The sequence below is a fragment of the Danio rerio genome, chromosome 6, assembly GCF_049306965.1.
Source record: "Danio rerio strain Tuebingen ecotype United States chromosome 6, GRCz12tu, whole genome shotgun sequence".
NCBI lineage: Eukaryota > Metazoa > Chordata > Actinopteri > Cypriniformes > Danionidae > Danio > Danio rerio.
The window spans coordinates 8,871,949-8,899,821 of record NC_133181.1 but is presented as its reverse complement, the minus strand read 5'-3'; the positions used below and the strand labels follow the sequence as shown (position 1 = coordinate 8,899,821).

General features: G+C 36.3%; 2 protein-coding genes across 4 annotated transcripts in view; one reads left to right on the top strand and one right to left on the bottom strand.

The window, feature by feature from the left end:
- palm3 (paralemmin 3) overlaps positions 1–17,766 on the bottom strand; it is an 85,240-nt gene extending 67,474 nt beyond the window's left edge. Inside the window, exon 1 of one of the 2 annotated variants that reach the window (XM_021476937.3) lies at positions 17,367–17,766. The gene's annotated coding sequence lies outside the window, so the exon portion shown is untranslated. 2 annotated transcript variants of the gene reach the window in all.
- plppr2b (phospholipid phosphatase related 2b) overlaps positions 17,443–27,873 on the top strand; it is a 157,262-nt gene continuing 146,831 nt past the window's right edge. The window contains exon 1 of one of the 2 annotated variants that reach the window (XM_073953652.1): positions 17,443–17,610. The gene's annotated coding sequence lies outside the window, so the exon portion shown is untranslated. Of the gene's footprint in view, positions 17,611–26,966; positions 27,039–27,873 lie in introns of those variants that run through there. The other variant, XM_073953653.1, reaches the window with a different exon arrangement.

Here is a 27,873-nt window from a genome sequence, read left to right as displayed (position 1 = left end):
CAAGTTATTATTTAATGTTCCTTAAACTTGGATAGACAACAAGACTTTTGTCAGGTAGTGTTGATTTTTTCCAGTCTGTCAGTAAGTGAAGGAATTTTTTTTTTTCATTAGTCAATCGAAATGTCTTGACCATGCTTTCTCATGTTTAGTTAAAGACTGACAATCCAAAACCAGCCATATTATAACATATCAGCTCAAATAAGTGTTAAATATAACAACCTTCAAAAAAAAAAGTGAGCGCAGGTTACTAATACCGCTGTATCTGACATTCATCCAAGCTTCTTTTAAGCTCCAGTGTCAATTATTCATTTTGAATTTAATGAACAGAGACTCAGTAAAGCCACAGTCAATGATTAAACATCTCCGGGAGCTCAAAGCACGCTTTCGTAACGAATCACTTCAGGATATTCACCTATGATATTCCTTAGCTAATGACAGGTAAAAGTGACAAGTAACGGCACGTTCGCTGGTGTTGTCTGGAATTAGCGATTTTCTTTAAACAGGTTTAGAGAAGAATGTAAGACTAGCCTAATCCTGCCTAAAGCAGACACGCTGATTGCTATCAGCACGTTTTAACACCAGGACACTGAGGACAGACGTCAACCAGGTCATTATATTTAGACAAACACAATTATTGACCTTCCTCGCATACTTATGTCCACTTACCGATGGCCTTATTTTGTTTAAACTGCTGAAATTGCCTCTAAACGGAGTGTGTAGCTACTATGAGCACACTGCACTAATAGTCTATTAAGTTATAATTACATAGTCCATTAGATGTGTATGTGGGACATTTTTGGAGCGATTAATCAGCACTTTCGTTGAGCCCATATGCTGAATTAAATGCATATACCGGTCGGTCGATCCAATCAAACCCTGTAATGAGCTTGTAATTGTGGAAATTAAAGCCAAAGATGGAGATGGGCTTCTACTCTTATGGGTGTTTAAGGTCAATATGAAATCAAAATTGATCCTATTTATTTTCTTAATGTTTTCCAGTATGAGGGATTCACTTGTGCATGTCATTCCACAGAAGAAACAAAAATGTTTCAGTGACTTTCAGCAAATGTCACCTATAGCTCACAGAATCATTCATTCATTCATTTATTTTTTCCTTTGGTTTAGTCTGATTTATCAGAGGTCACCACAGAGGAATGAACCTCCAACTATTCCAGCATGTTTTATGCTGAGGATGCCCTTCCCAATGCAATCCAGTACTGGGAAACCCCCATGCACATATATTTACACAAACATACCCATACACTATGACCAAGTTAGTTAATCCAATTCACTTATACTGCATGACTTTTGATTGTGGGGAAAACCGCAGCACCTGGAGGAGACCTACGCTAACACAGAGAGAACATGCAAAATCCACACAGAAATGCCAACTGACCAAGCTGGTATATGAACCAGTGACCTTCTTGCTGTGAGGCGACAGTGCTAAACACTGAGCCACCATGCCACCTTTGGTTAACCAAGTGTTGTTACAGTTTTCTTGATTGCTTTGATGCAGCTGTCAACTGAAACTCTACATTTTCAAAACCGTTAACGCAGGCCTAAACAGCGGGACTCATGGTCAAAATGACACATTTTGCTTTGCAAAACACACACACCGTGTCAAAACATTTAAAATATGCAACAAAAGCTTGAACCACACAACTTGCAAACAAGTATTTGAGCTCTTTCAATTAATTATTACACAAAGAACAACATAATACAGAAGTCAGTGTAAATCAGTACACCATTGCTTGCCATTGAAGCCTATTGCCAACGCTATTTGTTGTCTTTCTATTTGGGCTGTCAAATTAGCCTTTTTGCAAAGAGCTGGATTCAGAATAAGAAATGCTTTGATTAAATTTATATTGAATTCATGGCATTTTTCAAACTGTGGCTGAAAACTGAAATACTGTTTAAAAAAAACAGACGAAAATAATAAAATACTGTAAATATTAGAGAAAACACATGTAAATGTCCAACCCTTCTTATCTAAACATGCAGCTCAACTCTTTGTTCAAGCTTTTGTTCTCTCCAGACTGGACTATTGCAACTCTCTACTAGCCAGTCTTCCAGCTAACTCTATCAAACCTCTTCAGCTGCTTCAGAACGCAGCAGCACAAGTGGTCTTTAATAAACCTAAAAGAGCACATGTCACTCCGCTACTCATCCGTTTGCACTGGCTGCCAGTTGCTGCTCGCATCAAATTCAAAGATCTGATGTTTACTTCTGGCTTCGCTCATTATCTGCTCTCACTACTGCAGATTTATGTGCCCTCCAGAAACTTGCGTTCTGTGAATGAGCGTCGCCTCGAGGTTCCATCCCAAAGAGGGAAGAAATCACTTTCCCGAACTCTTGCATTTAATCTGCCCAGTTGGTGGAATGAACTGCATCAGAACGGCAGTCACTCGCTGTCTTCAAGAAACGACTAAAGACTCAACTATTTTGGCTCCATCCCTAACTGTACTACAAAAACAAACAACGAAAAAAATTACTTTAGTTTTGCTTCTTACACTTTACATACCTGAAACTTGCCTACAGCACTTATTCATTGTTGCTCTTATAGTTGTGTAAATTGCTTCCTTGTCCTCATTTGTAAGTCGCTTTGGATAAAAGCGTCTGCTAAATGACTTAATGTAAATGTAAAGGTAAATGTAAACCAATATACAATCAAATCTATTGGGAGTATAGGACATAGCCACTATTGACCTCCTCCATCCATGCAGGCACAGAACAACACAGACCTTTTTAATGTTTGCAGACTGATTGCTAATTGAAGATTTGTGTGAAGGAGTGTCAAACCGGTGCTTCAGTAAATTCATGCTGATCTTGGTAGTTTCTAATGGTTAGGAATAGATGGTTTGTGTTTGGTTGCCATAGCTAAAACAATGAAGTTTGTACTGCTTGAATGACATCCGTGTTAACTGTTTTGAAAAAAGGTGGGAAAAAGTTGTCAACCCAATGAGAAAGGGTTTACACATTTGCAAGACCTGTTTTCTGCTCTGCTGGGATAGTGATAATGAAAATGAACCAGGAAAATTAATCAGGTCAAAGCAAACAAGAAAAACTGTAAAGTTAGCCAAATGCTAAATAAATTATACATTATAAATAAATAAACAGCCATTATAAACAGCAATATTTATTATAATCAATAAAGCAAAAATTATTTTTAAGCAATAATTATTATATATATTATTATATTATATATAATTAAAATAGTATGAATATTCATTCCCTATTCCCCATCCCAATTCTACAAACTTGTAGTACTAAATATAATAATAAATAATAATAATAATGACGAATAAGAATAATATATTGAAATAAAAGGGGGCAATATAATTAAATAAATAATTACTCAACCAAATATTTAACAATATATTAACATTGAGTTTAATAATACATTTTATTGACTTCTTTATTCAACAGAGACTACGTAGTATCATTTTTACATTTTGATTATTCAATTACTGTCGAAAAACAATAAAATGCTGTTTAATTTGTACACTTTTCTTTATTGATTTTTCAATGCTTGTAGATTTATTATATTTATTATAGTTTATTATATTTTATGCAGATGCGCTGCCCTGCCCAGTCAATCTAAAATGGTAATGTCTTTCCAAATAGATATTCAAGGTGAAATTATAAAACAAATATACCTCATACTACCTGTATATTATTAATGCACTGTTACTTTATAATATTTATAAGCTTTTTGAACTATATACTGTTTTGCATCTGCACAACTTTGGTTTGCACTCTTTTCCATGTGTCCTTTAGAGTAGTTGTATTGTTTACAAATTTTTATTTTTACTTATATTTTTAGTCTATATTATATGTTGTAATTTTACTTATTGCAATTTCTTTTTTTAAATTCTACTTTTTGTATTAATATTCTATGTTGACACCCAGGGTCTGAGAGTAATGCAATTTCGATTCTCTGTGTGTCCTGTACATGTGGTTGAATTGAAAGTAAAGCTGACTTTGACTTAACTTGATAATTGCAGAATAAAAAACACTGCATTGTTAGATTGTTCCAATATTTTGCAGCTCTAATGTAAATATACATTAAAGGAAATACATTTTTACAAAGTCACTTTTATTTTTGATTAAATAAAATGTCTAAATAAATAAAAAATGAGTCATATAAAAATGTTATTTTATTTTTGCACACATTTATGCTGGCTTTTTTTTTTTGTTTAAAGAAACACAAATGATTTTCAGGAAACACAATCGACTGCAAACTCACAATAAGCTTTTGCACAAGTCTGGGTATGAACCTTTACAATTGAATAAATTCCTGATGAACAAAATCAATGTATACCCTTCTTGTAAGTAGTAGAGTGTGCTTCTAGCAATGCCAAGGCTGTGGTTTGATTCCCAGGGAAAGCAAAAGCTTATAAAATGTGAACTTTCGATGCAGTGCAAGTCACTTTAGATAAAAGCTTCCGCAAAGTGCATTAAATAGTCAAATGTAAAATGACTCTAGCAGAATGTCCAGTTTAACTCGGAAATGCATGAACGGAAACACTACTTCATGTTAACTTTAAATCTAGCTTTGTGTGTTCCCCTAATCTGTTTTTGTGTTAAATGAACTTTTCCAGCCTATCAAAAAACATTTGCCCTTTAGCATCCAAAAAGCACTGAGTCATTGTTTTGTCTCAGTGGATTAAGTGTCTAATGTTTAACACACAAGTGCTTCTCTGCTGCCCTTGAGCTTTAGCAATGGCAAATCAAAAGCAGCTAAAACTCACAGAAACAACAGAAGCCGTCGACACAATGTGATGCTCAAATGTGATTATACAGTGTTGAGACAACAAGTGCTCCTGTTAACACTTCTGTTTTTCAAAATAAAGATAAGACCTTTCTGAGCGAATCTCGCAAACTGCCTGGGTCATATTTCAACCTGAAATCTAAAAAGAAGCATGGACAAATATATATAAGAACATAAAATACTTTCATAATAATTCTACAGTAATTATGCAGTGCGCTGGTTTACATCAAGGGGAGGATTAGTGTCTGTTTATTAAACCACAAAAAGACTGTTGTGTGTTAATGAATGGTGTGGTTCGTTTACTTCACGTGCATTTAAGCATGCGTGACATTCTGGTGTCTTCAGTGTTTCTAGTCTCGCTATATGAGGAGAAAACACGAACTTCATCTCAGAGTCACTTTATAAAAAATATTGCACTTTTGAAAGTTTTATCGTCAAAATTGTTTTTCATTTGTGGAAATCTACCATTGTGTGTACTCACAAACTCACAGCAGGTTCACTACAACCTGTCAAAATTAAAGTTCAGTTTAACTTAAGGAAATAGTAAGAGATACACTGTAAAATGTGATTAGTTGCTTACAGTAAAATTAGTAAATTGTTGCTTTAAAAGTAACTTTTTTTTAAAAGAGAGAGAGAATAAACCCATTGTTACTTTTTTTATTTTTATTTTATTTTTTTACAACAATTTACTTAATATTTTTAAGGCAACAGGTTTACTCAGTTTGTTTAGTTAAACCTAACTAGTCACTATTATTATATATATATTCTAACAAAACCATGTAAGAAGGAAAGGTTTGGGGGGATGAGGGGTAATAATAAAATAAAATGTAATTTGGGGAAAAAATTAAACTGATTTCATGACATTCACAGCTTTGCTTAATCATGTTTCCGATTTCATTTTAATTAATCACCAAGTCCTATTCCTGATATTAAAATGCATCTTCTAAAAATGCTGGGTTGTTTCAACCCTAATTTGGATAAAATATGGACAAACCCAACTATTAAAAAAATATATTTAATATTTATATTTAAGATTATAAAAAGATTATATTTATATTTATCTGAACTTTGGCAGACATTTGCAACATGCTAACCAATCAGAAAGAGCTTGCTCTAGTAGAGGTGTGATTGATGTAGGGCCAGTAGTTGGTCTCCTGAGAGGAAATCCTCCCGCTGACACTGGACATCAGGTCATCAAACTGGGACTGGCTCAGTCGGAAGTACCACTGAAAGCGTCCATCATCCAGGAGCAGCTTCTGAAGGAGTTTGTGAGCTCACCAAGCTGAAGGATCTTTTGGACTGAAACATGGCGCCGTATAAATCTACGCCGTTTTTCAGCCTTCCTAAAGCATATAAAGCTCTAAATAAAATCCATGTCAGCCATTTTGCAATGAAACTGGAGACGCCAGGCAGACAGACAACATTCCATGATGTGAATCCGTATCTATTGTGAAGCGAAGTTTACCCTTGAATCAAGTGAATTTGACACGTGAATGAAGCGAGTAAAGCATCCAATTATTCGCAATCTATTCGCATAAGCCACATCTGGTGTGAATGCCCTATTACAGTGTTCATAAAGCACAGAAAAAAATTTATAGTTTAGAAAATTTATAAGCTATGTTTACAATGTCAGTAACCAAAAAAAAATAAAAATTAAAGCCAGCACAGACAGAAACAAAATGTATCCATCATCATTAAGCTCTGTTGCATTACAGTTATGAGAATGAGAACTTCTACTTTCCAAGGCGCTGTCAAACTACCAAAAGTTAGTTTTAGTCGTCTTTGACTGACAGCACTGGCTAATTAAGCCTAATAGCTCAACCCACTTTATAAGGGTAATTGACAGCACACTACACGGCGTGAAAAGTCTTTTGACAGCTCAATACTGCCTTCTATAATCGCACATCTCGTGAACTCGGGTGTGTGAAATGTGAGACAGCATCTCATAGGGATTTCCTGCAAACCTTTGTAGCGCGTCAACAAGATAATCGGGATAAAGAGGTGGACGAAAGGTCAGAAGACATTGACGGGATTCCACATTCAAGTCAATAAACGGCTGCTGAACTAATCAACTCAACAGATAAACACTGTGAAATGTGTAGACACAGGTGAATAAAGGCTTTCCTGGCATGGAAATCACAACAGTTTGGGTAATTGAGCAAATTAGCAAACAATATAAATATCTCTAGAACAAAGCATGCAGGAAAAGGTGCACTGAAGGGTTCGTCTAAAACATTTCACGGCATTAAGTATGAGAATTTTGCAGCTGAATATAAATCATAACACAGCGCTATTCATAAATAATTACAAGCATCCCATATCTGCCCTTCATGCAGGCAGAGGAAATTAATCAGGTGGCGTTCAAACAGCAAGCCTGCTTTCAAAATATTCATCGTTTTCATTGCTAATTCCCAGCTCCATACGGCTGAGATGACAGAAGAGCTGTGACCTCATATCCTTCACGCTCCGCAGGGTATCTGAGCATCTGCTGCCTTTAAAACCTCTTCGTGAGGATCATTCATCGAAATAGTTGTGCTTTATATATGCCAGCCTTTTGATCTGTTGTTAATAGATCTGTTTGAATGGGTCACTTCATGGGTATTGAGTATTTAAGTGGAGTAAAGTGTCTTATGTTCAGACCTTGGGGATGGTGTTCTATATAAAGGAAAGTGACTGAGTTCTCTTAACTAGTCAACTGTTAAGGGTTGTTAATGGGTGATGCTGATTTAAGGCAGCAAACTAACACAGACAGTAACATTAAACATTTAGTCCCCTCACAATACTTCATAGCATCATTAACAATAGTAGACATCAAATGAGACACTGCATGTTATGCTGATACATTAACTTAGACACTATCAATCCATTCCATTCATCCATACATTCCCTTCCATTCAATTCCCTTCAATCCATCTAATTCCATCCATCCTATTCCATCCATCCATTTACTTCCATCCAATTCCATTCCATCCATCCATCACATTCCCATCCATCCATCCATCCATCCATCCATTCCATACATCCCATTCCATCCATCAAACCCATCCATCCCATTCCATCCCATCCGTCCATCCATTGGATTCCATCCATTTCATTCCAACTTTCGATTTCATCCAATCCATCCCATCCATCCATCCATTGCATTCCATTCATCTATTCAATTCCATCCAATCCGTCCATCCATTGTATTCCATCATCCATTAAATTCCATTTCCTACCATCTATCCATCCCATTGCATTCCGTCCATCTATCCAATTCCAATCCATCCCATTCCTTCATCCATTTCATTCCATCTTTCCATCCCATTCCATTCCATCCCATCCATCCATCCATTGCATTCTGTCTATTTCATTTAATCTTTCCATTCCATTCATCCATCTAATTCCATTTCATTCTGGTCATCTGATATTAGGCATGGATAAATATATTGCACCAGTGATTTTTGAAAGTATTACATCACTTTGTAAACATTTATTATTACCATTTATTAACTCTCCCAATACTTACTGATATAGCGATCATACTTAAGCTGATAATCCAAGTAATCTATTACTTTAAAGAAGAAAAAAGAAAAAAAAACTGTGTGCTGGGTTTGTTGTAAAACACTTTTAGTATGTGCTTCATAACATTCAATTATAGAAGTCTACAAAAGTTGCAGTCAAGTTAGGTCCACTTCACCAAGATTTACGGACTTATAAACTGAACGCAGAACCGAGCAAGACCTCTCTGAGGGCCAATGAGCCCACCAGTAAAACAAGACACACAGTAAACGCAAGATTTATTACCTGCTGGCCATTGAGAAGGGAGTGTTAGATTTATAAGGACTAGGAGCTTCTATTATATGAGATGATAATAAGCTGACAGAGAGTCTACTGTACAGTATGCGGAGATGTGAATGCTTACCACTGCATATTTTCACACTGAAATTAAGATGGGATACAGACACTTCTAACAGCTTAGCGTACAAAAAGAAATTATAGTGATTAATGACAGAAAACCCATTGAAATAAATAGTTTCTATATGAGACAGCATGAAATTTAAGCTATAATAACTGTTTTCATATTTGATTTTGATTGGCTTACACTAGGGCTGAACAATATATCACTTGAACTTTATCAATATCGCATTGTGTGTATCTGCAGTAGTCACATTGCAGGATTAGATTGTTTATTAAATATTAAAATATAAAGATATTATTAAAATTATTATTTAGTAATTATGTATACAATGATGAACATGTTGTTTTACATTTGATTGTTCAATTTCTGTACTTTACTGTTAGTAACCCCAGAAAACCATACAGTACTGTTTATTTATTTATACATGCTTGTAATTTATTATAATTTATGCAGATGCACTGCATAGAAAAAGATAATCTAATTGATGTAAATTACGAAAATCTTTCCAAATAGAGATATTCAAACCATCTGGTAAAATTATATTCATATCGCAATATATATACAGTATATCGCGTCAAAACAAAATATCGCAAGATTTTTCCAATATCGTGCTTTTAATCTGATTCAATTCCATTTCTGATTTGAATCTTTACTTGATATGATTCAATTAGTAGATTTATTAAAAATGCTAATGTTTTTAAAAAATTAACAGTAAATTAATCAATGAAAGGGAATTAAGACCATGTCAAATATACAATGAGCAGTATGAATATAAATGTAAAATCAATTTGACTACATTTAAAAAAAAATGCAGTTTTGTCTTGCCCAACTGCCATCATCTAATAATAATGGTGTTTACTTATATGAAAAATAATATATTACCACAGATAAGTATATGAATAAATGTCTATGATTTGTCTGAAAAATATAAAATATGGGGGAAATATTGATTCAATACTATTGAGAATGACTTTTGAATTAAGTGCACAAATGGGGAATTAATACAAAGAAATGAAGGGCCTCAGATAAGATGGATTAATTGCTCTTGGGATTAATATAGAATTTAACATATTTTTTAAAAGATTTTTTGCCATGCACTATTCATAAATTAACAATAGTATTTACAGCAGAGAGAATAAGCATTAAACACATCATGTTTTTTACTGGGAATACTATTTCTAAAAGAGCTGTTGACATTGAATTGAACCATATTTAGGTAAAAACCCAAACAATACAAACATAAAAATAAAACAAAACAAAAAAATCTGATAAGTGAGTTGTGTAATAACCATGAAATGACACTGAATGTATTTAATACTTTACAAAAAAATGTTAATAAGTCACATCAATTGCCCAGGTGTGAGTTTTGACTTCAACAGAGTGTGAAAATCGTGATGGTTCTGTGGGTCTCATATATCAAATCTGAGCTTTATTTTGAATTTTATATTGGATTCAAGTCAGGTGATTGGCTTGGCCATTCTACAGCTTAGTTTTCCTTCTCTGAAAGGATTTGAGAGTTTCCCTGGCTGTGTTTTAGATTTTTGTCTTGCTGAAATGTCCACTATGGTTTTTATTATTATTAACTTCCAATAACAAAGGGCAAAGAGTTGCTAAAGAACTACTCAAAAATTTCAAGTCAACAGCACCTTTAGAAATATGTTTTCTGAGAAAATTGGTGACGTGTTCAAGATTTATTTTCTGCATTGTTTATTCTAAGGGATAATTTATTCAAATTCTGAAAAACAATTATAAAAATGGCTGAATTGATGTGTTCTATATACCTTAGTTCTCCTTTTGTTTTCCAAGAAAGAAAGCCAACAGCATGAGAGCGAGTGAGTAAATGATGATAGAGCTTTCTTTTTTTTTGGCCTAACTATTTCTTTAACAACTTTTGCATGTGCGTGAAAGCCAAAAAAATCAGCAAAGCAATGTCGTTTCATTGTCTTCCTGTGGTTTTCCACAGTGGTTCCCCATCAAAAGTAAACACGTCTCCAGCAGCTAGCCAATTCTTTAAGCAGCAGGACGCTGTGAAACGGTCCAAGCGCACACCGAGAGACGAGCACTGAGACAGCAGCGCAGGATGATGGGGGAAATACTCTGTGTAAAATTACACACTGCGAGCAACAGCTTCTCTGGCCTCGGGCTGTTGTACAAAGAGGTTCTCTGGAAGGCTGCATGTATAAACAACAATTTAGCATCCAAACTGAAACGCATCTAATAGCACGATACAATTCTCAAAGTAGATCTGTTCGCTCCTTCCCGGGTGGGGGGAAGAAAAAAGCTTTTAAGCTCTCAGACAGGTTGCCTCCAGAGTTTTCTGGGGTATTTTTCTCTGATTGTGCTGACAGTGTATCTTTGGGGTGCATTCTTGGACTGATTGTAGCTTTCTCTCTCATCTCTCTTAAGTGATCCTGGCAGCCATACAGGTCCAACACCTACACAAGAGGCCTGAGAGCAACCCAAACAGTATCATCTCACCAGAAGCAGCATTTGAGCTCAATACGCATATCTCTGATTTCACACCAATCAACATCAACCCAGATAATATTGTTAGGATTTAGATGCGTCACAGTGAATGTCTAACCGACTTTCCTTATATTTTAATGAAACACTAAACTCATCAAGCATGTAGATACTTATAATTCACTTCTAACAAAACTTCAAGTCATTCTAACTGCCCTGCAGCAAATAAATATGAATTAGGTCATCATTTCTGTATCATTTTCAACATGAACATTCATTCATTCATTTTCTTATCAGCTTACTTCCTTTATTAATCAGGGGTCACCACAGTGGAATAAATCGCCAACTTATCCAGCATATGTTCTATGCAGCGGATGCCCTTCCTGATGCAACCCATCACTGGAAAACATCCATACACTCCCATTCAAACACATACACCTTCCCCAAGCCTAAACCAAACCATCATCATTATTAACTATAAACGTTAATCTATAGACTTTAATAACGATGACGGTTCATTTTAGGGTCGACAAAGGTGTAGACCAGGAGTGGCCAATCCTGTTCCTGGAGAACTACCTTCCTGCAGATTTCAGTTGCAACCCTTATCAAACACACCTGTCTGTAATTATCAAGTGGATTTCAGGTCCTAATTAATTGGTTCAGGTGGGTTTGATTAGGGTAGGAGCTAAACTGTACAGGAAGATAGATCTCCAGGAACAAAATTGAGCACCCCTGGTGTAGACGTTAACGATGATGGTTGGATTTAGGGTTGGGGAAGGGGTAGATGTTAATAACGATGATGGTTGGGTTTAGGCTTGGGGAAGGTGTAGATGTTAATATTGATGATGGTTGAGTTTAGGCTTGGGGAAGGTGTAGACGTCAATATTGATGATGGTTGGGTTTAGGCTTGGGGAAGGTGTAGACTTTAATATTGATGATGGTTGGGTTTAGGCTTGGGGAAGGTGTAGACGTTAATATTGATGATGGTTGGGTTTAGGCTTGGGGAAGGTGTAGACTTTAATATTGATGATGGTTGGGTTTAGGCTTGGGGAAGGTGTAGACGTTAATATTGATGATGGTTGGGTTTAGGCTTGGGGAAGGTATAAACGTTAATATTGATGATGGTTGGGTTTAGGCTTGGGGAAGGTGTAGACGTTAACATTGATGATGGTTGGGTTTAGGCTTGGGGAAGGTGTAGACGTTAATATTGATGATGGTTGGGTTTAGGCTTGGGGAAGGTGTAGACGTTAATAATGATGATGGTTGGGTTTAGGCTTGGGGAAGGTGTAGACGTTAATATTGATGATGGTTGGGTTTAGGCTTGGGGAAGGTATAAACGTTAATATTGATGATGGTTGGGTTTAGGCTTGGGGAAGGTGTAGACGTTAACATTGATGATGGTTGGGTTTAGGCTTGGGGAAGGTGTAGACGTTAATATTGATGATGGTTGGGTTTAGGCTTGGGGAAGGTGTAGACGTTAATAATGATGATGGTTGGGTTTAGGCTTGGGGAAGGTGTAAACGTTAATATTGATGATGGTTGGGTTTAGGCTTGGGGAAGGTGTAGACGTTAATATTGATGATGGTTGGGTTTAGGCTTGGGGAAGGTGTAGACGTTAATATTGATGATGGTTGGGTTTAGGCTTGGGGAAGGTGTAGACGTTAATATTGATGATGGTTGAGTTTAGGCTTGGGGAAGGTGTAAACGTTAATATTGATGATGGTTGGGTTTAGGCTTGGGGAAGGTGTAGACGTTAATATTGATGATGGTTGGGTTTAGGCTTGGGGAAGGTGTAGACGTTAATATTGATGATGGTTGGGTTTAGGCTCGGGGAAGGTGTAGACTTTAATATTGATGATGGTTGGGTTTAGGCTTGGGGAAGGTGTAGACGTTAATATTGATGATGGTTGGGTTTAGGCTTGGGGAAGGTGTAGACGTTAATATTGATGATGGTTGCGTTTAGGGTTGGGGAGGTGTAGACGTTAATAACTGTGAAGGTTGGGGTAGCCGTAGACGTTAACAATAATGATGGGTGGGTTTAGGGTTGAGGAAGGTTTTTTCACTAAGCTTTTCACTCATCGTAGCACACGTACTGCTGATGATGTGACAAAACAAGTGATTTGATTTGATTTGATTTGGAAGGTGTAGATGTCAATAATGATGATGGTTGGGTTTAGGGTGTGAAGTAGGTGTAGACGTTAATAACTGATGTACAGCACCATCTTGTCGACAACATAGTTTGGACATGTGGATCTCCATAACTTCAAGTTACGCCTCTACTGCAAGTTACGCCCATTCAGGTTATGCCCCTGTCTTGCAGTCCGCAGACAAACCCTACTCTTAATTTTCTACCCTGCCCCCTACTCAATATTATGCTTCAGTTGGAAGTGCATCAGCATAATGAAATAAAAGTCTTAGCAACGTCTAGTACTCGCGGACCTTAAATTATACTTTTTAACACAATGATTGGGTTTGACCATATTATACATTTTTAAATACAAATTTAAAGTGTATACACAGTGAAATGTAGCTGTTTGCTTTTTAGGGCGATCCACGTCTTTTAATGTCAAGAACAATTACCCACTTCAGTTGTAAATGTATTCGTCAAAAGACAGAAGCAGTTAATCTGTCAAAGTGTGTGTCCTGTTTTTAAATACATAGACAAAGCAATGCTTCAGCGCTGGTCATCTATCTCTGTGTAATTGAGTGTTTGATGGCATGGTGACTCCATGGCAGTGAGGAATTTCCCTTCAGCAATCTGAACATCCATCATCTACAGGTCTGGGAGCATCTTCGCTACAACACGATGACCAACTGAGACCTTCACTACACTACTCAATTTCCTTTTGCTGACAGTCTGCACTTTTATTCTCATTTTTCTGTATCTGCTTTTCACTCTGGTGAACCTGAGCAGCGCTTTAAAGTTCTTCTCGTCATGGGTAGAAAGGCACCAGATGGAATTTGTTTAAATTACTTGAACAGGTTGCAACTGCAATGACAAGGAGGCTTCACAGCTCTGCTACCAGTGGTTTCATGCCTGCAGTATTTATTTGTCAGTTCCAGAAAAAAAAAAAAACTAAAAGAAATGGTAAGCAGTTCTTGTACAGACAGGCAGGAGTGGATTCACCCTTTCTCTCCAATCATTCAGTTCAGTGAATTTTAAATGCTCCATTTTGCCCTTCATGTTCTGACACTCGTATACTTATAATGTCCAAATTCGGTGTGCGCATGCTTTTAAAAAATGACTGCAGCATGAAATTGTGTTGGCAGCTAATCCTGAAGAGTATCTGCAGACATATTCTAAGCGTAAATGGGGAATATGTAAACTTGCTACTTATTTAGAGATTATAATACCTCTGTTCTGCCATGGATTACATGAACCAGCACCTAATATTTATGTACTGATCCTTGCATCAAATGACAACTGATAGACTGTGAAAATGAAACTGATGTATTTAGTTCTTCTACCATGTCGGCTGATGGGATTATCAGAACAGTGACTTGCAAACTCCCACTTTAAACATGGAGACACCTGCTTGGCACATCAAGTTATGTCAAGCTACGCGAGATTAGCTCAAAACAAAGTTCAATATTTGTGAAAAGGACATTAAAGCCTTTTAAATGATCAAAACAGATGCCTTTGCTGATAGTAAGAGTAGCGAAAATGGCATTGTGGCCAAACTGTGTTTACCACGAAGGGGATTTTTTTGTTACTTTACACTTTTAAGCCATGTTTCATGTTTGTTGAGCTGTAGGCTATTTTTGTATTGTGCACAATATGAAATTGCAACCTTTATCTAAGTGTTTTTTACCCTTTAATATTTAAAGATCACGCTTCTGTTTGAGTCTGTTAAGAAACACCATAAATTCTCAGCTAAATTAACACAGTTTCTATTTTTGTGCTCTTTACACTCAGAGGTGTTGTACACTGTAAAACACAAAAAAGTTAAGGTAACTCAAACTATTTGAGAAAACCAAATGCAACAAACCATTTAAGTTCAAAAACTAATCCTAATGAGTACTGTGAACTTATTCCATTTGATTAAATGAAGCAAATTGAGAACAGTAAAATCCGAGAAATGAAGAGAAATCAAACCGAGTACTGTAAAACTTAACTTTCAGTAAATTTTGAGTTAACTACACTCATGTCATTTAAAGAAAAGTTAGCTGTTGGGTTTTACTGTGTAACCATTCAGCAAGGAAAAGGAAGTATGTTTAAAAGTATACATATTTATAAAAAAAATAAGTTTGAAGCAAGCAATATTGTTAATATTTCAAAAGGTTTGACTGCCACATCCAAGTCAGTGCAGTATAACCCACATACAAGTAGCCATTATGTTGTCACGTGACATCAAAACAAACATTAAATCATTTGACAGTTATAATTAGGGATGCACGATATATCGTTTCAGCATTGATATCACAACGTGTGCATTTGCCATAGTCACATCGCAGCATCTGCAATGTGGAGATGGAATTAATATTGTCGATCAGCAATGAAGAATGTGCAGTGTTTACATTTTACATTACAATTAATCATTCAATAGGGGAAGGACAAAACAGCGATATACATGAGCTGGCACTACACGTAATGGCCGATCGAACATATATCAATGTTGCAATTCTAAGAAATATATGTGCTGTTAATAAAAAAAAAAATACATCTTATAAATTTTTGATGCACTTTTCCCCTCTTCATTTACAAATATCATAATTTTTATAGTATAACATTGATAATCCTGATCTATCATTTTTGGGGGCAAAATATCGTGATATATCGTTTTAGCATCAATATCTTAACGTGTGCATTCGTAACAGTCACATCGCAGCATCTGCTATGTGGAGATGGGATTATTATTGTTGATCAGCAATGAAGAATGTGCAGTGTTTACATTTTACATTATATTTAATCATTCAATATGGGGCAAGGCAAAACAGCAATATGCTTTACGTAATGGCGGATCGAACATATATCAATGTTGCAATTCAAAGAAATATACGTGCTGTTATTAAAAGAAATACAACTTATAACTTTTTGATGCACTTTTCCGTCTTCGGTTATAAATATCACAATATCATTTTCTTTTTGGCTTAGTCCAGAATGAACCGCCAACTTATTTAGCATATGTTTTACGCAGCGGATGCCCTTTCAGCTGCAAGCCAACACTGGGAAACATATCGCAATATAAATTGCAGAATAATAAAATATCGCAATGTCAAATTTTTCCAATATCGTGCAGCCCTAGTTATAATTGTACATCTTGTTTTCCCTTTAATTCTAACATATGCACTTGGCCTATTCTGCATTTATTTATATTCTATACTGAGTAATAAAAATATATATGGTAATCAAATCTCATGAGTATGAAAGAATATAAAAAACAGCTTAGTTAATATTTCTGTAACCCTTTATTTTGATGGTCTCTATTGCACACTTTGTTGAATAGAAGTTGCATTGCAACTATATGCCAGTTAATTCTCATTTGAGCATTAGTAGCCTGTCTGCTTAATATCTGCTGATTCTCCTCTTTCAACATTTAAATAACTTCAAGAAATTTGCAAGTAAATTTTAATTACACTAACCCTAACCCCAACCTAACAGTATACTTATAATCTATTGAGAATTAGTTGGCAAGCAGATGCAATGTTATTTAATTTCAACAAAATGTGTTAAATGAACCATCAAAATAAAGTAATACCGATATTTATACTTTTCTTAACATGTTTAGACCCTTATGGTATAAATAATATTGGTATAATAACACTTTACCCAAGCCTACTGACTTTTTAACTTCCTATTATTAAGATATTAGCTGTTTATTTTACATCCCTAATTCTAACCAATACATAAACCCAACTACCTTAACTAGCCTATTATTAACAGCTAATTTGTTTTTGTATTTTGTTTTTTGCTAGAAGTCTTAGGTAATATACTGTTAATAGCAATAATTGTAAAATAAGTGTGAACATAAGTTTACAAAAACACATAAAGCAACATTAACGCACATTGAATTTCTAAAACCTTGACAAATGTGCTTTACACTCAATTGAAAGTTTTTAGTACCCCATTCTTATAAACACGCGCTTAAAACGGATGTGTTTGTAATTGTTTACCAACAGTGTATGCTACAGAACGTGCTAGAAGAAACATCATTAAGTCCAATAATATAGACACAACCTGCTGAAACAAGTGACCAACAACAGCACTCAATAACTCAAAAACATTCTTACCTGTTGAGTTGGCCCGGTTGTCCTTTTTGAGAATTGGTAATGAAGTGTTTTAAAATACACAAACCACACGGAAAGCGGAACTAATATGTCTCAAATGTACATTTGTTTGCAGACCTGCGCCGAATTGACGAAATCAGCAACTTTGGCCGCGTCTTCTTGTCCCGCTGGAGGAGAAAACCACCTGAGGAGCTTCGCCGACAGCAAAGGCGCTATTCTTATGACTTCAGTTCAACGCTTCAAACCGGTTAGTTCGCAACTGCTCCTGAGCGAAATAAAAAAAGCGTCGTTTTGACATACAGTACAAGTAATGAGGGTCGAAAACATCCAGTGAAAACTTTGCGCTCGTCCCAGCTCGACGCGCTTGATGTGTTTCATGCACGCCGAATGAAGAAGGCACTTTGAGGGAGTAAAGGGAGGTTTCTGGTTACCTGCTCTCAATTCCTGTTTGAGAGGCCAACCCACTACTGGCAAACGGTTTCTTTTTTTCTTCATGAAACCCTCCAGGGTTGTTTGTATTTGTTTTTTTGGACTTGTTAAAAATTAACTGCTCATGTGGTGTGCAGTTAAGCAACCATTGACCCATTTTATCAGCCATAAAGAGAGCTGCTGTTGTCTGCTGTAGTAGGTTATTAGAAATCTGACTGTTTTAAATGGAAGATATGAACATGTCATGATAATGAGGAGCAGCCTTTCCTGAGGCCTACTATAAATAAGCCATAATAAATATCTATCTGTTATTCTAGATATATATTATTTGTGAAAAATGCATTAATAATTAAACTTACAATATGCACATTTATTATAATATAACACTTGAATTAAATAACCTTAGTTTTCTTTAAACAGCACTTGAGCTGTAAGCAGTTAGTATATTAGTTTCATTCATTCATTTTCTTTCCAGCTTAGTCCCTTTATTAATTTTTCCACAGCTGATTCAACCGACAACTAATCCAGGATATGTTTTACACAGCAGATACCCTTCCAGCTGCAACCTATCACTGGGAAACATCCATACACACTCATTCACACACATGCACTACGGACAATTTAGCCTGCCCAATTCACCTGTAGGTCTTTGGACTGTGGGGGAAACTGGAGCACTCTGAGAAAACCCACGCGAACACAGGAAGAACATGCAAACTCCACACAGAAATGCCAACTGACCCAGCTGAGGCTCGAACCAGTGACCCTGCTGTGAGGCAAACATGCTACCCACTGTGCCACCATGCAGCATATAGATTTATTTTAGAGCATAAAGGAAAATAAAAAAAATATATCCTTGGCAGCACTATAACTTGTTTATAATAATTATAAAAACCCTGGCATCATGAATTTAAATTTGTGTAAAGTGGAAACTATAATAATGGAATATATATCTTTATTTTTTAAACTGTTATGACTAATATTTTTTATTTCAGTGCATATTTTACATCAAAATTTCATGTTACTACACATTAGATTACTCAGAGTCAGTACTGAAGCCAAATCTGGAGCTAATCTAACAAAATAACTTGCAATAACGGCCCAAATATTTAGGGGTATAATGTAAAATTATTCATATTATTTTTTTTAAAGAACAAAAATTAAGAGAAACCAAAAATATAAAAAAACATTTTTTTTTTAATTTTGTAGTTTGTAATTTTTATATTTTATTGCAATGTTTTGCATGAATTTAAATGTATTACCTTTCTATTTATAAAGACGTTTGGTCTTATATTAAAATATTGTTTTAGTAAATATATGTCAGTTTAATAAATCTGTTTTGTTAAAATGCACTAAAGTATATTACCCATATTCACTGATAAATGGATAAAAATATTCATCTTCAACAAGCTTTTCCTAGGAAAGAAATAAGATTTCTGGTAACCAAATCTCAGAGTTAGATAATTTTTCTCTTCAGCGCAGACTCACACCCCAAATAATCTTATCTGATTACTTACAAGAAACTTACATTTTTATAAAATACGCACCACAGCTTCAAAATTCCTGCTTTAGGTGTGTCTATTTCACTTTGTGGAGCTAAACATTAAGGGATTGTCAAGTAATGTTTATACCATAATATAATGGTTTGATTTTGGCCAAGCAAGGTGTCAAATTATCAGTGCAGAAGTGGTGTGTGTGTACTTTGTGCCAGCATTTGTTGCACAGCTTGCGTATTACAAAAATAGAGTATTGCACATTGTCATGTTTGTTGTACAAGGGCTAGAATACTCTGCTGTGATGCGTCATTTATACAGTGTAATAATTCTACAGGACAGGTCTAAATTTATCTAAGACATGAAAACATTTTTATTGTTTCATTCTTATTTAATTATTTTCTATCCCACACACTCTTTTTTTTACTAAGTAGGATTACAAATCACAGATTTCTTATGTGTTTTTGGTCTGTATTTTTATTAATACTCTTATCTTGTCTCCTCCAATGTCTTTTTTATATATTTTTTGTTCCATTTTTAAAATTGTATGAATTATCCATGCCTGTCCAAAATTCCACTGCCGTTTTCATAAAATTGACTTGGCTAGCGTCCACATAACATAAATCAGGGTGTGCAAGTTCAGGGCGACCTACTTTGAATCCCCGCCGCAATGCTCAGGAGGATCCCTATTGAGACAGCTCCTAGATAGGGTGAAACCTGTGATGTATGTGTAAGGATTGTTCCATTTCCACAGCATGGCAAGCATTTCAGCCTCCTGTCATTGGTTGGGTTTCCTTTCTGCCTTCAGTGTTTATCATCTGATAAAGATTGAATGGAAGGAGGGAAATGACAGGTCAAAACATTGAAAGTTGCATGAGAAAAGTGGCTGCTCTCAAACCCGCAGGCTGGAAACAGGCCTAAGATGAGGAAATAGTTGTGGGTCAAAGACAAAAAAGGACTTTCAAGCATCAAAATAGTACAATTTTAATCATTACTTTAGAATGTGTCCTGTTTCGTCTGAGGTTTTATCCAATAAAATATTTAATTAACTAAAATATATTAAAACCTACAGTTGAAGTCAGAAATTTTAGCCCTCCTTTGATTTTTTTTTCTTTTCTATTTTTTCTTCTAAAGAAAGTCTTTTTGATTTATTTCGGCTAGAAAATAAATTGTTTGTTTTTTTAGCATTTTATGGTCAATATTATTACCCTCCATACGCAATATTTTTTTTTTCGATAGTCTGCAGAACAAACCATCCTTATAAAATGATTTGCCTAATTACCCTAATTAAGCCTTAAAATTGCCCTGATAATACTAGAATCTTGAAAAAATCTTACGAGCAATTGCAACTATTATGTTAAGAGAGTGTGTTTCCCAGTGTTGCGTAAAACATATGCTGGATAAGTTGGCAGTTCATTCCGCTGTGCCGACCCCTGATTAATAAAGGGACTAAGCTGACAAGAAAATGAATGAACTATTATGGTTAGAAATGTGTTGAAAAAATCGTATTTCTGTTAAACAGAAATCATGGAAAAAATATACAGAGGGGGGCTAATAATTCTAATAATAATAGTTTATTCTTTTACAGTATATGTTTTAATAAGTACAAGACAGAATAATTATATTAATAATTTTTTAATCTGAATGGCAATGAGATTTTTTTACACTTATGTTTATAAAATGTTTTTCTAAAACATTGAAATAGACACTTGCATTTATTTAGCTTTCTGCGCAGATAAAAACACATACACACTAACTTTATTAGGTACACCTGTCCAACTGCTTGGTAATGCAAATTTCTAATCAGCCAATTACGTGGCAGCAACTTAATGCATTTAGGCATGTAGACATGGTCAAGACAATCTGCTGCAGTTGAAACCGAGCATCGGAATGGGAAAGAAAAGTGATTTAAGTGACTTTGAACGTGGCATGGTTGTTGGAGCGAGACAGGTTGGTTTGAGTATTTCAGAAACTGCTGATCTACTGCAATTTTCATGCACAACCACCTTTAGGGTTTATAGAGAATGGTTCGAAAAAGAGAAAATATCCAGTGAGCTTCAGTTATGTGTGTGCAAATACCTTGTTGCTGCCAGAGGTCAGAGGAGAATGGCCAGATTGGTTCAAGCTGATAGAAAGGCAACCGTAACTCAAAAAAAACACTCGTTACAACTGAGGTATGCAGAAGAGCATCTCTGAACACACAACACGTCCAACCTTGAGGCAGATGGGCTACAGCAGCAGAAGACCACACTGGGTGCCATTCTTGTCAGCTAAGAAGAGGAAAAAGAGGCTACAATTCACGCATGATCACCAAAATTGGACTATAAAAGATTAAAAAACGTTGCCTGGTCTGATGCGACATTCAGATGGTAGGGTCAGAATTTTGCATCAACAACATGAAAGCATGGATCCACCCTGCCTTGTATCAACGGCTCAGGATGGTGGTGGTGGAGTAATGGTGTGGGGGATGTTTTCTTGGCACACTTTGGGCCCATTAGTACTAATTGAGCATTGTGTTAATGCCACAGCCTACCTGAGTACTGTTGCTGACCATGTCCATCCCTTTATGACCACAGTGTACTCATCTTCTGATGGCTACTTCCAGCAGGATAACACACTATGTCAAAAAGCCTGAATCATCTCAGACTTGTTTCTTGAACATGACAATGAGTTCACTGTACTCAAATGGCCTCTACAGTCACCAGAGCTTAATCAAATAGAGCACCTTTGGGATTTGGTGGAATACCCACTGGGTGAGTATGGACCAAAATGTCTGAGGAACATTTCCAGTACCTTGTTGAATCTATGCTACGAAGGATTTAGGCCGATCTGAAGGCAAAGTCCAACCCGGTAGCAGTAAGATGTACCTAATAAAGTGGCCGGTGAGTGTATATTAGGAATATATATTGCCCAAAACTCTGTGAACTGATTTTAGTTGGCTTTTGCTCTTTCATGTTTGAGTTGACCTTCTTGCATATTCATTCCTTCTGTTGTTATTAATTAGCATTTTTAATTTCTTTCTTGGAGTAGTTCTTAAAAGAAAACAGCCCTGACTGTGCTTTGCCAACTAATTGACCCATCAATTAGTGTACTAAATTCCAGGGACATGTGCAAACTATAAGTTCAGATATTCAAATGTGCATAAGGCCAAAAATGGTGGGCTGCTGTAAGCATAGTATGAGTGAACTCTCTTGATAAGAAATTTAACCATCACATATACCATGTGTGAGACGAAGCCGTAAACAAACAGCAGAAGCATACTTACGCCTGAAGGCAGCATCTAACGAAGCTCATAAGTGACTGATTTGGAACGCTCTGCATAGAAAGCAACTCAACCCACCACACAAATACAGCTCGTCACGCTGGGGCTCTGTACACTACTGATTTCACTTTTGAAGAGTTGTTAGCATGTTACTAAACTGAACGTGTAATAATACTGAGCAAAAACTCAAATAATGAGACAATTCTGTTTAAAGGTAATGCTGTTTTTCTAATCAACATTTTGCTTATTTCATCCACCAAATTAGATAAACAGTTGAAGTCAGATTTATGAGCTCACCTGTATATTTTCCCCCCAACTTTTGTTTAATGGAGCGAAGATTTTTTCAACACATTTCCAAACATAATAATTTTAAAACTCATTTCAAATAATGGTGTCGCGATGGAGCAGTAGGTAGTGCTGTTGCTTCACAGCAAGAAGTTCGCTGGTTCAAACCTTTTCTGGGTCAGTTGGCGTTTCTGTGTGGAGTTTGCATGTTCTCCTCGCGTTCGCATGGTTTTTCTCCGAGTGCTCCGGTTTCCCTCACAGTCCAAAGACGTGAATTGGGCAGGCTAAATTGTCCGTAGTGTATGTGTGTGAATGAGTGTGTATGGACGTTTCCCATAGATGAGTTGCAGCTGGAATGGCATCCGCTGCGTAAAACAAATGCTTGATAAGTTGGTGGTTCATACCGCTGTGGCGACCCCAGATTAATAAAAGGACTAAGCCGAAAAGAAAATGAATAAATTAATTTTAAATAACTTATTTTTGCCATGATGACAGGACATAATATTTTACTAGATATTTTTAAAGACACTAGTATTCAGCTTAAAGGATTAACTAAGTTAATTATGTCATTTAGGTAAGTTAGGGTAATTAGGCAAGTCATTGTATAGCAATGGTTTGTTCTGTTGACAATAAAAAAAAAATTAGGGATGCTGCGATCAGGATTTTTGCAGGCGATACCAAGTACCCATTCCTTGCAGGCCAAGCCAGCCCGGTGAAAGGGGTGGTTCCTCATTTTTAATTTAATTATGTGATTTGAATACATTTTAGGCATTGTTTTTAGCTGAATTAACTTGTCGTATGGTCATCATTACCACACTTTTTGATGTACCAAAAATATTTACCAAAGAAATATGAAAAAATTATAAAAATAACTAATTAAAATAACAAACTGGCCAGCGCATTCAACTTTACTCAGTCGAATAATAATAATGTAGAGCTTCACAATTTTTTAGTTAAAAAGTGCATTTGAAACTTCATGGATCACAACAATCCTGAAATTAGTATTCAAATCAATTTTAAAATGGGCCTCTTTTGGTGCAAAAGTAATACGCAAGTAATATTGACAAACTATACATCAGTCTAAAGTTTCAACCCTCAAGCAGCTATTGTAACTATTTGTTTTTCAATGGGAAGCTTATAAAGAATGCATTTGCTATATTTGTGCCAGTTATACAGAAAACACTAATTAGATATGGAGTACATATCATCGTAATATCAAGACACACACGCATTCATTGCTGTACATCACTGTTTATTGTAAAAGGTAAGAGTCCTCAGAATAATATCCCATTAAACACATTTAATCCACTGACACAAGAGTGTTGAATTCTAAATGGTTATTCGTTCGTTTGTCACCATTTCATCCGGACCCTGTTGTTTACAGTGTTTACTAACAATTAAGTTAGCTTATTGGGTTTTTACAAATTTAACTGGATTGAACATAAATCAGTTAGGTTGAGCCCCCCAAAAACTCAAGGTTGGTGTTATCAGAGCATTTTAAATAAGTAGTTTGGACAAATAGCAAACCTTTTTTTTTTTTTTTTTTTTGAGTGTAGGACAGTTTATATGGATTTTACATTTAGTTTTATTAGCAAACACTTTTTATTTACTGTAAGTTGCTCAAGCATTTCAGTAATCTGACCGCATCTGCCTGTGCTTGTGTGTTTTGACTTGGACAACGTTTAAACTTTGACCTACTGTATCATTGGGACAAAAGTGATTCAAAAACAGAAAGCAGTATGAAAAACTTTCAAAACCAGTTCAATTTCAAGTAACAAATAAGCAAATAAGAATCTATAAACTGTCAGTAGGCAACCATGTTGTTTGACAGAGATTTTACATTGATAGTTCAAATTTTAATACGCTGTCTTGGCACATTCTGCTCATGCATTGTTAAAGGCTTGCTCTGCTTTGATTAGCTTGACTGTTGCTGACCCGAAACGTTGCATTTTTCGCATAGATTGTCCGAAGGATCCGTCGATGTTAAAGAGTGTAAGGGAACTCGTCTCTCTCTCTCTCTCGTGAGGCATGGTGCCCAAGTTTCCATGGGAACTGCAAATCTACCTCCCGCCCTACATGTAGACCTTGTGATATTTTTTAACAATGTCATGCAGCAGCACTAGCTCACTAAAAGCAGTGGGTTGATCAGAGCCCCCCTCCCTCTCTCGCTCTCCTATTATTTGCATGCGTGTATTCACAGCTTTATCTTTTTGTTTTATAAAGCTACTTAATACACCCACAGCAAACGCAAGCGTGCCGAATATCACACATTTATGACAAAGATTCTATTCCCCTAAAAGTTCTTAAGACGCTATGCTCTAAAAATAGATAAATGTTAAAAGTGTTTTAGAAAACAAAAAGCTTTGTTTGATTATTGTGTTAATACTTAAATAAACTTAGATAATCATGTTAATAAGGTTTTTAGGGCTCTTTGCATCTGGTCACTTCATGCATATTTTCTGACAAGATAGCTATCTGGTTATGAAAAAGACAAGTGTTGTATATACATTTCTTCTGAGCACCAAATGCGTCCCAGGAGCTACGTTTTTTTTGTTGTTGTATTTTTTGTTTTCGTGAATCTGTCAGAGGCCGCTGTTTATGCTTTTTAAGATCTCAAATTTTTCTCACGAATGCCATTCTTGCCTGCTGCTACATACCCCTATCAGGCCCGTAGCCAGCCTGGTGAAAGGGCTGGTTCTTTTTTCTCAAAAAGTGGACCTATTTGCAGTTATACGCCTCAGTTTCTATGTAACTAAGAGATTTAAATTCTGCATTTTAGTGACATTTTAAGCAGTACTTTTTTGCTGGATTAGCTAGTCAGTTAGCTAGTCACCACACTTTTTGATGTAAAAAAACATATTTCAGAAAAATTTGCAATAAAGAAAAATGAAAACAAGTAGCCTGTAGCCTACTGTCATTTAATTTGGCTACAGGCAAGCCTATGTACATTTCCGAAGAGTGCCAAAAACATCCCAGGAGGTAGTTTCTTTGTAGGTTTTGTTTTTGCGAATCTGCCAAAGGATGCTGTGTACACTTTTTGAGATCTCAAATTTCTCTCGCGAGTGCCATTCCCGCCTGCTGTTCTCATGTAAATGTAAAAAAAGAGGTTACCGTCGACTGACTGACTGATCGACTGACCCACACTCCTTTTTCCCTAAACCCAACCAATAGTTTTTTAAAAGCACAGATTGACCAGCGCCCACCACCTTCCCTAAACCTACCAACAGCATTTTCAAAAGCAATCCAGAAAAAAAGCCCCTGATTTTTACCATGTTTTCAGATTTTACTTGATTTACTTGTTTATTTTATGTTTTGGCTTTTGTTTTTGTCTTGCTTTCATGAACCGTTCTCTGCCTGGACCCGAACTCTGTAGTTGCTGTCAACTTTGTTCTATGTCACAAGTCCGCTTGCGTACATGGCGAGCCATGAGCCGTCCATACGAAGGTAAGTAATCAGCTGGTAAGCACGAAAAGAAACGGCTTCACCAACACAATCTCATGGCAATTCGTAACTTTTTCATTTAGTGGCTAATTCGTACAAATTTGTACGATCTAATTCGTACATTTTAGTGCGATTTGCGTATCCCCCAATGACGGTTGGGTTTAGGGGTGGGGTTAGGTGCCACGCCTCCTTTTTAAAATCGTACATTTTCTTACGACTGAAGTCGTACGAATTCGTATGAATTAGCCCCTAAACTGCCAAAACGTAAAATACTTACGTTTTCTCGTGAGATCAGGCTGGCTTCACACCATCTGGTAGCATTCGTTTTAAAGACAAAATGCAGCCATATGTACCTCTGGGTACATAAATCGCGATCTCCAGAAATGTATAGTGGGCTACATTTTCAGAATTAGTCTATGTCATGTAAACGCCATTTGAAACATATTTGAGATGGATATAAACACAACGCTTAAATCACTTCAGAAGGTGATTTGGGACACATTCCAGATTAAACTTGACAGGTCTAAATACATCTGGTTGTTAAAGGCATTAATTTTTTTCAAGCAAACTCTGCAGCGCGGTGTGACGCTGTTCCCTTTCGCGCTTGCCGGTCGGCCGGCCGACAACTTACCTCCTTGTGGAGAGCTTCCTCGCTGCAACCCGTTTGTTCACTCAGCTCACCATGTACGTCGGCAGGCTTGAGATGCAGAGAGGAGTTGACCACGGCGATCGGTTTCGAGTCCAGGGAAGAGCGGTTCCAGCAATCAGGTAAGACAAAAACAGAATCCCAAAAATTAAGTGAACGAGTTTCGTAACAGGGTGAGAACGTGGCGAAATCCGAAAACGCGGTAAAAAAAAAAAAATCAGGGCTTTTCTTTTTTTGGACAGCTTTTTTAAACTGTTGCTTGGGTTTAGGGAAGCGAGTGGGCGGCCGGGTCAATCGGTAAAATTGGTTGGGTTCAGGGAAGGAGTAGGGCGGGTCAGCCGATTGGCGGTCGCGCAGTCAATCATCCGGTCAGTCGGACAGCGGCCTCTGGTGGGTTCACGCGAGAATAGCGCGGGCGCGAACTGCACTCACGAGAGGCGTTTGAAATGCGAAAAAGCGCACAACAGTGGCATCTCGCGGATTCGCAAAAACAAAAACTGCAGCCGTATGTACCTGCCGGGACGTATTCCGCGGTCTCCAGAAACGTCCGCGGGACTACGTTTTCAGAATGAGCCTGGGTTGTCTAAACTATATTCTTTTTAAATTTCTGGGTAAAAAAACAAAAACATTTTTATCTTTTAAAAACAATATATTTTATTTTAAGAAACATTAAAAATTTTGGAACAGTAAACATGTCAGGCTAAATCATTCAAATGATTTGTTGATTAAAAAAAGTTAATAAATTTTTTTACAAATACCTAAAGAATGGTATTGCACAAAGTTTTGACAGTTTTAAAACCTTGACTTTTCCAAACCACAGTATATCTTGAAAACGGTTATCATCCCATACCTAGTCTCATGTATGAGAGTCTATATGGGAGCCTCATAGATGCAAATGGAAAAAAATAACCTGTGTGTGATGTGATAATACCTCAAAGTTTTACCCTTTAGCAGTCA